The following is an 11320-nucleotide window of genomic DNA, read 5'->3' on the forward strand; positions in this document are numbered from 1 at the left end:
GTATGATTACTGGTTTCATTACATTTGGAACTTGTTGATCACTTAGGTGTTGAAGTAGCAGTAGCAAATGCTGTAAAAAGATACCTTGTAGGCAAGGTGCTGCACCTGAGCTTGGGTCTGTACCTTTGCATTTTTCCAGATGGCAGATCTCCATTTAAACTGCCATTCTGTCTCTGCAGCAAAACTGCTAGGAGCTGGTTTTACAGGCTGGCTTACTGCAGAGTAACGTTTAAAATTCCTTATATCTGAATGAAAGTTTCTGCGCTTCATCTCTGTGCACATTGAAGGTTCGCTCTTCACAGTACTGACTCATGATTAGTCCAGAGTAGAACTGTAAGTGTAGCTGCATTTCTGTGTTACAGTGGATGTGGAACTGAGCACAGTCTGCCTAGTATCAAACAGATTAAGAAGGGGGTTTACCCTACTTAAGGTTTGCTTCTAGTCAAGTTGACATAGGTTGTAATAATCTCCTGATGGTCCTTCTGAGCTGGAATCGGATGCGAAAGATTTCCAGCCGAGAACAGACATTATGCACTCAAACCTGTAGGGAGTGTCATCATGTGGTCTAAGGGCCTGGTTGTACCTCTTGGGGTATGCAACACCCTGTTGTAGTAGTAGTGCCTGCTGATGCTGTGAAAGGTAAGGTAGAGATAGGAAAAAAATGAGAGGTAATAAAACCACAACCTGGAAGGGAAGGTTACTGGCCAGCTGGCTTAAGAATGAACTGGTGTTTTGTTATTAGCACAGCGATTCTATGAGAAAGTGAAGATGCAGGGAATGCCGTAACCAAATGGATCACAGAAGATTATTCATTTGCCTTTATGGCCCCTTCAGAAAAAAAGGGGAGTCAGAAGTATGACTTGTTCTGTGTGCATCTGCCTATGCATCTGCAGATGTATTTCCTATGCAGTAAGAGATGAAAACTAGGTTGCTTGCTTGTGGACTTCAGCCCTGAGCAGGGAGATAATTGTCACTTGGAGTTGCTTCCTACCACTTGCAAACAGCTGCCAGTCTCCAGTCTTTAACTAAATCCTTAAGCTTGGTCCTTGTAACACTTAAATAGGACTGAAAATGGGTTGGTTGGACATGCTCAGCACGGTTTAATAAGCATGGGGAGGCAGTGCATATGCTGCCTCAGCTTCCATTTAACCTGTGCTTTGCAATGCTTGGCCAGTAATTGCTATGAATTCTTTGTATATGATGTTTGTAGCACATTCTACATTACATGCCAGCAGTTAATAAATGTATTAAGCCCTTGTATTTTTTGGTCATTTCCTAGTTCTCAAATGCACTTGACCATAGGAATGTAATTTTTGTCCCTAGTCTCTGTTCCTTCACCCGTGACATGTGAAGCTGATAGTTTGTCCAGCTTCCCTTTCGTGCTAGGCATGTCCAGCACACACTGAGTAAGAACTAATGACACGTGTATGTAACACTGGGTTGTGAAAGCAACTCCAGTTCTTGATTACTTGCTGTATCCCTGAACACCTTGTGCTGTGCATAAACTTCTTGGGGAAAGAGGCTCAGCTTTGCTGCGTAGACTTACTGAAGGAACTTCCCTAGGTAACTTGTTGTTTCTCAGGCTGCAGCTGGGTAACACCCGGAATACTGACTTCAGCTTGATTGTGGGGGTAGGGGTAGGTTGTACAACAGCAACTTCGGCTCGGGTGTCCCCAGGTTAGTAAGGAGAGGGAGTAACATGCAAGTGTTGAACTTGATTATCTTTTTGTCTTAGAAAAATGAAGCTTTGTTTGGAGTCTCACAAAAGCAGGCACCTGAATTCTTCCCTGACAAATGCGATAGAAGAGCTATTGGCTTTCAGTGCAGTGCTATGGCTACACAGCTTTGCTTTCTCACTGTGTAAGCAATGAAGTGAATGGCTGAACGGTTTGGTTTCCAGGTGTATGGGAAGTTCAGCGCAAATGGCCCTCTCTTTTGTCTCTTGTGAACAATGAGGAGGAATGTTTTATAGCGACCTCAGGGTTTCAGTCTTGTAAATTGGAATTTGGAATTTCTCAGACAGGAGTCACCTGTGGCAAATGATGTTCTCAGCGTGCTCCCTTGCTTAGGAACAGCAGAAAAAGGTAGTTCAGCTGGATTTGTCCGTGCTCTGTACTACATCTGTGGAAGCCCAGGGCTAGTTTTTGCTTCAAATATCTATCACCTAAACTCTTAAACTTTGTGCTTGAAGTTAGAGATGTCAAGGTTCCCTGCGCGTCTTTTGTAAGGTGACATTGTCAGTGTAGTTCTTCAAAAAGAGCCAGCAGTTTGTAGTTAAGAGACAGAACTTGCATCTTTTCTTCCTGGAGGGATAAGAGCACTTCAGTGGGTACCAACATGCATCATCTGTTGGGCAGGCTGGTGGTCTCAGTTTAAAATAAAACAAGCAGGTAGGATGTTTCCATGGACAGGTCTGGCTGTTTCAGTTACCCAGAAACTGGTAGCAGCTTTTTTTTTTTTTTGTAATGAGTTTTGACTGTAACTGGCAGAGGATTTGTTCAGTTACCGGGGGACTTGAGTCTACAGTGTGCTCCTTAGTGGGAGAAAGTACACAACGGGCAACTTCATGGAGGGAGAAGCAGGGGGGTTGCATTCTCTTAGGCTCAGCAAGTCAGACTTGATTTTGAGATTTGAATTATTAAGATGAATATATCATCAAGAAGGCATACTTGGTGGAAGAATCTCAACATTCCTTACTGAACAAAGCGCAGGGTATTCCTCTCACTGCTGATTTTAGAGCTCCTTTGAAATAATGGGATTGGGATGGGTGCAAGGAGGCTGCACTGGCTGTTAACCTTCTGCTTGCTGAGGTCTTCCAGCAAGCCGCTTCCTACAGCCAGGTAATGGCAAATAATTACAAAACAGGACCCTGTGTGTCTCCAGAGTGTTTACTTTTTAACTGGAAGCAATGTCTGTCATTATCTGGTGGAGGTAATTGTCTTGTAGGTACAGCAAATCTCTGCCTTGGTTGCTGCAAATCACTGGTGAAAAGCAAAGAGACAGGGAAACAACTGGCAGCTCAAGCATGCGTAGCTGAGAAAGAGCTGTACAAATTTGTTTCTCATAGATGTCATTTTTCTTTGAGGTGATATTCTAATAAACGATATTTTTTTGTGTGTGTCCCTTCCAATAGTGTGATATCAAAGCTGAAAATGAAGTGATAAGGAGCAGAAGTATCTAAAAAAGGAGGACTTCCCTAAGGACGTTTGAGGACAAATGTGTATGATTTCTGAGTTTCTCTATGACCTAGCTGGTTTTGAATCGGGTCAGCATCACCAGCTGGCCCAAAGTTTCTCTTTTGACAGAGAACTACAGCAACTGGAAGACAACGACTTTTACTTTTGAAAGAGCTAAACCCTGACAATTCCTGACTGAGGCCTCACTGTGATACATGAAAGCTTTATTCACATATTTTTGTTTAGTTTTGCATCTTTGTTTTCCTGAGTTTTCCTTCCCCCACAAGGATGATTTTAGCTATTTGCTGAGCAAAGTTGATAAATAGATAACATCTGCCTGACATCGAGGAGACAAAGCTCCAGATACCAAGGAGATATCAAGGAGACCCGTCTAGTGCACCACTGATTGTTACAAAGGGTTGCATCAGAAAAGGGGCCCTGGCTTGTGCTCAAGTAGGAGGATTCAACTAGAGGACAGCATGAGGAAGACTATGAATGCTGGGAACTCATCACCATAAGACTGCCCTTCTCAGGAAATCTGATGAATATGTATGATTTTTGTGTATATGAACTGATGTGTTTTGCTAACCCATAGGAGCACTCATGGTGGAACGATCCCCAGCGCTGCCCAGCGCTGCAATAAAGAATGCCTGCTTAGTAACACCCTGTTGTTATTGAGTTTTCGTCTTGGAATCCTTACCCAGCCGCACCGAGCCTCCCATCTCGGTGAGGAGTGTTAGAAAGCAAGGGGGCTTGGAAGCTCCAAATTTTGTCTCAGTTTTGGTGACCCAGGTGGGACACTCTCTGTCCGGCTGCAGGAACCCCTGAGTTGGAGACTCCCTTGGCTGGCCCCAGAGACTTCTCTGGAGGGACTCCCTGATTTGGTGGTTCCATGTGGGGGCAGACAAGGACCACTGGTAAGAAAGGCATTCTTTTTGGGTTTTGGGACCAGTCATTTGAAGCTGCTCATAAGTCGTGGTTCGTGTGAACCCTACCGGCTGGCATACGCTTGCACGTACGATTTGTATTGGTCATTTGGTCACTATGTTGCATGGTTGTATTGATCATTTGATTAGTGCAGTTGTTCGTTTGTGCATTTGTATCTGATTTTGGTTTACATTTGCGTGCATGATGTACTCATGTGTCTGGTATACGTGTATTTGAAAATCTTTGATCATCTTACATCGACGTTTGTTATCTGAGGGGATAGTAGTTGTTATTGTATCTGTAGTAGTAATTGTTGGCTGTGCATGGTGTTGGTGCCCCAGTCCCTGTCCTTGTGTTGTACAAATTTTAGAATGGGGAGCCAACAAGGAAGGGTTTTGAAAAAGAGTCCTGTGGGCTGCATTTCAGCTTACTGGAAAGATATTGGGGGACCACCTGGAAGGAGTGTGGATTGTAAAACCTTGATAAAATATTGTGATCAGTGGTGGCCTTTATATAAGCTAGATGATGGAGAAAAATGGCCTTTTAACGAACTTGCAAATATAATACTTTGTTGCAACTCATGTTATTTCTACACTGAAAAGGAATGTGGAATCAATCTAGCACCCCAGGATCCTATGGTTCTGGTGACAGAAAAAGAGAAAAATAAGCAAAAAGGGAAATTAAACAGGTGTTGTTTGATATGTAGCATTGGACAGAGATGTTTAAAAGTTAGCTTGCAGAATGAAAGGCTGGAGGATTATTTGCCTCCGATAGAAAAAGAAGGTGATAGGTAAGGAGATGCTGGCACTGTAGGAGGTGAAGAACCAAAGGCAGAGGTCAGAGAAGAGATTGTAAAAACTCAGGTTCCTGACTGGGAGGATGTGGATGCGATGTTGTATGTGTTGTTTAGTGAATCAGAGAAACAGATGGTTGTGAGGGCAGCTAGAGCTCAAGTACGGGCTCTAATCTTGGCAGGGACTCTGCCGGGAACAGTGGATAATCATGTTCCAGTTACCAATCCTGGCTGGGACCCCAACCAAACAGGAGCTAGGAATTTATTAGTGCAGTACAGGGAATGGATTGCCTATGGAATAAGAAATGCTGTCCCCAAATCAGTAAATTGGTACCCTACCTCTCAAGAGGGCAAAGGTCACTTGAGACTTCTGTTTTTGGGACAGTCGGCAGATGATTTCAGGAGAAAGTTACAGAAAGTGCAAGGAATATATGCGAGAAATTTAGAGAAACTGCTGGAGACTCCTTGGCAAGTATATTGGAATAGAGATAGTCAGAAAGAGAGAATAATCGGCAAAACAATTGCTAATGCTACAGTAGCTGCTTTGCGCACTGCAGGAGGTCAGAAACCCGCTTTGAATAACGCTAAGAGTTATAAGAAGTGGTGCAAGTGCCCCCACCTAAAGGAAGTCAACTTCTCTTAAAGGAACAGGGCACTTATTGTAAGCAAATGGGACATTGGAAAAAGGAACGCCCGAGATTGGGCAAATCAGTGACAGCTGACAACATGGAAGAAGATTGACTGGGACCAGGGGAATCCTCCCTAGCGGAACCCTTGGTAAAAGTTCAGCTAGGGAAAGAAGAGAAACCTGTAGAATTTTTAATAGATACAGGTGCCACATTTTGAGAATTAAATCAGACCTTATTAGCTGTGAGTAGGCAAACTGTTAATATTGTGGGAGCAACCGGGCAGGTTGAGAAGGTTTTCTTTCTGAAACCATTAAAATTCAAAACTGGGAAAAGTGTAGGGTTCATAAATTCCTCTACCTGCCTGAAGCCCCTAAACCACTTTTGGGAAGGGACTTACTAGAGCAATTAAATGCTGAAATAAAATTTAACAATGGAGAAATTGAATTTAAAATACCAGAAGAAAACCACATTGAAATCTTAAGTTTGGCCCTCACTACACCCCAAATTAGAGAAGAAGAAACTAGACAAGAAATAAAAGACCAGGTATACCCAGGAGTGTGGGCCTCGGGAATACCTGGAAAGGCTAAAAATGCAGAATTGGTTGTTGTTAAACTGAAAGAAGGAGCATGACCCATCAGGGTAAAACAATATCCTTTGAAACTGGAACACAGACGAGGTGTGAAAAGTATTATAGGAGAATTTGTAAAATTTGGATTATTAATTGAATGCTCCTCAGAGTATAACACTCCTATTCTGCCTGTCAAGAAGCCAGATGGCAAAACCTATCGATTGCTGCAAGACCTGCGGGCAATAAATCAGATAGCTGAAGATTTGCACCCGGTAGTGGCAAACCCATACACCTTATTGACTAATTTAAAAGAAACCTATGAATGGTTTGCAGTATTAGATCTGAAAGATGCATTCTTTTGCCTTACCTTGGCCCCCAAAAGCCGCAGTTTACTTGCTTTTGAATGGGAGAACCCTGACTCAGGATGAAAAAAACAACTAACCTGGACAGTGTTACCTCAAGGATTTAAAAATACCCTCATGATTTTTGGAAGTCAACGAGGTAAAGAATTAGAGGCCTGGGAAAGACCTCCAGGAAATGGCATCCTTTTGCAGTATGTGGATGATATTTTGCTAGCTGCAGAGAAGGACGAAGAATGTAAAGAATGGACTGTGAGTTTGTTAAATTTTCTTGGACTAAGTGGTTATCGAGTATCGTTGCAGAAAGCCCAGCTCGTGAAGAAAGAAGTAATCTACTTGGGATTTCTGATTTCTAAAGGATAGAGACAGCTCAGGAATGACCGTCTGCGGGACCCCAGAACTGACCATGGTAAAAAAGCTGCAAACCCTTCTGGGAATGACCAGTTGGTGCTGTTTATGGAATTACAATTATGGACTTCTAGTTAAACCCTTGTATGAACTTTTGAAAAATGGTCAGACACAATTAACATGGACTGACGAAACCAAGAGGGCATTCAAAGAATTATGAAGTCAGGAAAGGATGGCCAGGGTGCCTTCGGGCAGTGGCTGCCATCGTTTGGATCATTCAAGAAGCCCTAAAATTTACCTTGGGACAGAAGATGATTGTGCACACTTCCTATGCTGTAACTTCCGCTTTGGAACAAAAAGGAGGACACTAGCTCTCACCATCAAGGTACCTGAAATATCAAGCAGTCCTGATGGAGCAAGATGATGTAGAAATTGTCACATCTACCATTATCAACCCTGCTTCTTTCCTAAGTGGAGGTGGAGACTGTTGTGCATGACTACATAGAGACCATTGAGATCGTGTATGCAAGCAGACCTGATTTGAAGGAGGAGCTGCTGGAGGAAACTGACCACACTGGGAGTAGTTTGAGAAATAATGGAGTTCGGTTGGCGGGGTATGCTGTGACGACCACAGACCAAGTGGTAGAAGCGAAGTCGTTCCCTAAGGGCACATCTGCACAATGAGCCGAAATAATCGCTCTAGTAAGAGCATTAGAGCTTGCTGAAGGATTGAGGATAAATATCTGGACAGACTCAAAATATGCCTTTGGTGTAATTCATGCCCATGGAGTTATCTGGAAAGAACGTGGGCTTTTGATGGCCAGGGAAAACATTGATCTTAAGACTTTTGAACGCAGTACAATTGCCTTCAAAGGCTGCAATTATGCACTGCAAGGGGCACCAAAAGAGTAACACTGCTCAGGAAATGAGGAATAAATTGGCAGATTATGAGGCAAAAAGAGCGGTGGAACAAGGTGAGGTATTAAGTTTAATTCCTGAAAAAACTTTGCCACTACCAGAGTTGGTTGATTATGATGAAAAGGATCTTAGATAAATTAAAGACTTGGAGGCAGAGATTGAATCATCAGTTTGGGCAAAATTAAAAGATAATAGAATAATAGTTCCCTTTACTATATTACGGAAACTGGTAAAAACAGATGCATCATGTTCGAATTTGACAAAAATCACCGTAAAAATGAATGTCACCTTAAAATATTGCACAGTTAAAGGGATAGGGCCTCCACTGCAAATGATGAAATGAGATGTGGAGGAAATTATTTGGACAATGGGTCCATCCTAAACACTGAATAAAAGCCTATTCACAATCTGTGCAGTGTTACGATAGATGGTGTGCAGGAAAATTAATATTCTATAATGTAGCTGACTCTGAAGTAATGTGTAAATTTTTAATCCTGCCAATGCTTTTTTCGAGTCAGGGAAACCTAGAATACTGGTTACCAGAATTCCAAGGGAAGTATATTGGAAATTATAATAAAACATACGATTTAGATCTTTGTGAAACCACCTCTGAAGGCGCCTTGTGTGGACAACAATCCCAGTTAAATGAACATTGCTTATTAGAACGTTCTCTTAACAATTGTAAATGGACAATCCCATCTCCCCATGTGTTTGAAATATTTGTAGAGGTTAATGCTAGTCATGTGTGCTTAGTAACTAACAATTGATCAGTAGTCAAAGAATACAATGTAACCACCCCATTCATAGGATGTCTTAATGTTGCAGAAATCACCAGATTTAGGATGTTAGAAGTGTGTGTTTTGAAACTCGTAATCATAGAAACCTCACCAGGCGGTTACAGTTTAAAAACTAGAGAAACTTGAAACCTGCTATGCTCCAGTGATACTGCTTAGAAATTCCCTTACTTTACCCATCTTGATTTGAATATCAAGAATTCTGATTAGTGGATATGAGAGACTAATGATTATTTTGGGAAGATAAGTCTCAAATGGAATAAGTGATCAAATATAAAATAAAATTTGTATTGCCAATGCTGCTAGCACACCCCTGTAAAGTCCCAGACCCAAGGTATTTATTAACCAGTAATCTATTAGTGGTTAGAAACAAAGATAATATGTTGTAGTCCAAGATGTCTGCAAGACAGGATTTACTATGGTACCCATTGTGTATAATCTTTGAATTGTGACCAAAGCAGGTACGAGCCAAGAGCCTACGAGCCAAGGACATGATCCTTGACCAAACATGGTCAATTCGAGGAGTGGTCAAGACCTCTGACTCATGGACCACCTACCCATATTATACCACCTACTCAAAAGAGAACAATAGAAGACTAGACAGAGGCTGCGCGCTAAGTTGCATCAGAAGCGAGAAAAGAAGAACCAGTCATCAAGAGAATGAAAATGAATATGCATTGTATAGACTGAATATGTATGGGTTTAATATAGAAATATTTGTTGACTGCGATGTGCAGTCCTTTGGGAAGGATCCCATGTTCCTGGTGCGCACGGTGCGCATCATTAATAAAGGACATCTCTACTTATCTAACTTTGTGCAGATAAGCTTTTCTTACCACTGCAGGTTTGCAACAGTTTTGGCAAGCCAGCCAGGAGCCTTGCAAGGGGGCCGAACGGGATCAGGATTGGATCGAACTCCAGCCGGCACTGAGAGCTTCTTGGGGAGAAACATCCTCCTTTCCCCAAAAGGTTCCTCGCAATGATCCTCTGGATCGGGTGAGAATTTAGACACGTCCTATCTGGTTCTAGGTTAGCCTGCCTGTCAGATGGAGCAAAAGTTCCGCATGGTTGGAGCTAGGGAATTCCCGTCTGTGTAAGCCTAGGCACCGCCTGGTAAGACAAATACAAAAGTATCGCAGGGTTGGCATTGGGAAAGGGGTTTGAGTCCCCATCTGGTAAAGGGGTTTGAGTCCCCATTTGGAGTTCTGGTAAAGGTACCTTAATATAATACCATCATAAAGCTGCTATTTTAATTGTTACTTTGATAGTACCGTCTTTGTTGATGATTTATTGTGTATGTTGTGTGAATGATAATGGGCCCTTGTTAATTGTGGTTTGAATGAGACGTAGCTGAGCTACGAAGCAAGTACGGAGCTTTGATCTGCATTTCTGTGATCCCACGAGGGGTGCAGCCAGAGATTAAGTGAAGCAAAAGAACGGTGTGTGTATTGGAAATATAATACTATATGTGGATTTGTTCTTTTATCTAAATCACCCTTTTGGGCCTGGAACAGTAAAAATACAGTGTGTTTCGACCTAAAGGTGTGTTCTGCCCAGCGCAGTAAGGGTACCTGGCTCAGGCTGATTAACCCTCTTTTACCCAGTAGTGAGAAATTATGCGGGACTCTGGTACGCTCATTTCATTTTATATTTTGAACAGACTTGTGTATTTTTTTTCCCCTTGACATTATATTCAGGAATTTAGTGATGACCTGGAACTGATCCTACTTAAGCCAGTGGGGGAGATGTCTTAGCTTCACCAGTAATCAAGTGAAGTGAGTACTGGAAAACCCTACACCCAGCTCTCTGAGGCACTTGGTATTCAGCTATTCAATGTGTCTAGCAATTGCCTGGTGTTGGTGTTGAGGGTATCCCACCTAGCCCTTGACTACTGCCCAAGAAGACCTGGGGTTTCCTGCATGCCCCATGTAATTTCGGCCCCTGCACTGCAGGTATTACGGATGCCCAGGGTGCTGCAAGCATGGCTAGGTGAGCAGCTGGATGGAGCTCTCCTTCCTTGTCTCTGCTCAAAGAATGTTTGTCCAACCAAGAACCAGATCCCCTTGGAAGCATAGTCGCTGCCTGCCTGCGTGTTCCTGCCTCCTGGTAAACACCAAGAGTCAAGACAGTGTTTCACTCTCTGGAAGAGGGAAAAGCTTGTTTTGTATATAATTAAAGCCAGAGGTTTTTTGGGTTGGTTTTTATGGAGTAGCTGACGTGATGTAAACACATACCTGTATTTTTATATACATCTATATCCTCCATGATGCTCCACAGTGCACATCCCCTCCCTGTGTGTAAGCTGGGAGGCATAAATATGGCAGGAAGGGACATGGCAAGAGTGAGGTGGCTGCTTACAGTGAAGCCGGAGCCTACGTTTGTCATGCCAGTAGTTGTGTAATACACAGTTTGTGTCAATCTGTTTACCTGGGAGTTTTGGCTTGCAACCAGTTTAAAACTTGCGTAGTATACCATCACTTGAGATGTAGGAAATACCCAGGGCATAGTCAGTCAGAAGAGCGTGAGCACCTTATTCGTTTGGATCAGCAGAGGCAAAGGTTTTTCAAGCTATGGACGTGAAAGCCTGTCACCTCCTAGAAATACCTGTTGTCACCTGGCCCAGCCCCATGCTGCAAGAGAAGCTGCACATGCTGGAGACCTCCCTAGCTCATGTGGGCAGGAATAAAGAAACCACCTTCTAGTGTAACCCTTGAATAGGCAATGGCAAGAGATAGGGTCAGTGCTGAACTCTTGACAGGTGAAGTCAGGTACTGTGTGCATGGGCAGGGAAAGGCACTTCGGCCTCTT

Source organism: Leptosomus discolor, chromosome 4 (assembly GCF_034619465.1).
Source record: "Leptosomus discolor isolate bLepDis1 chromosome 4, bLepDis1.hap2, whole genome shotgun sequence".
In the NCBI taxonomy this organism is placed as follows: Eukaryota; Metazoa; Chordata; class Aves; order Leptosomiformes; family Leptosomidae; genus Leptosomus; species Leptosomus discolor.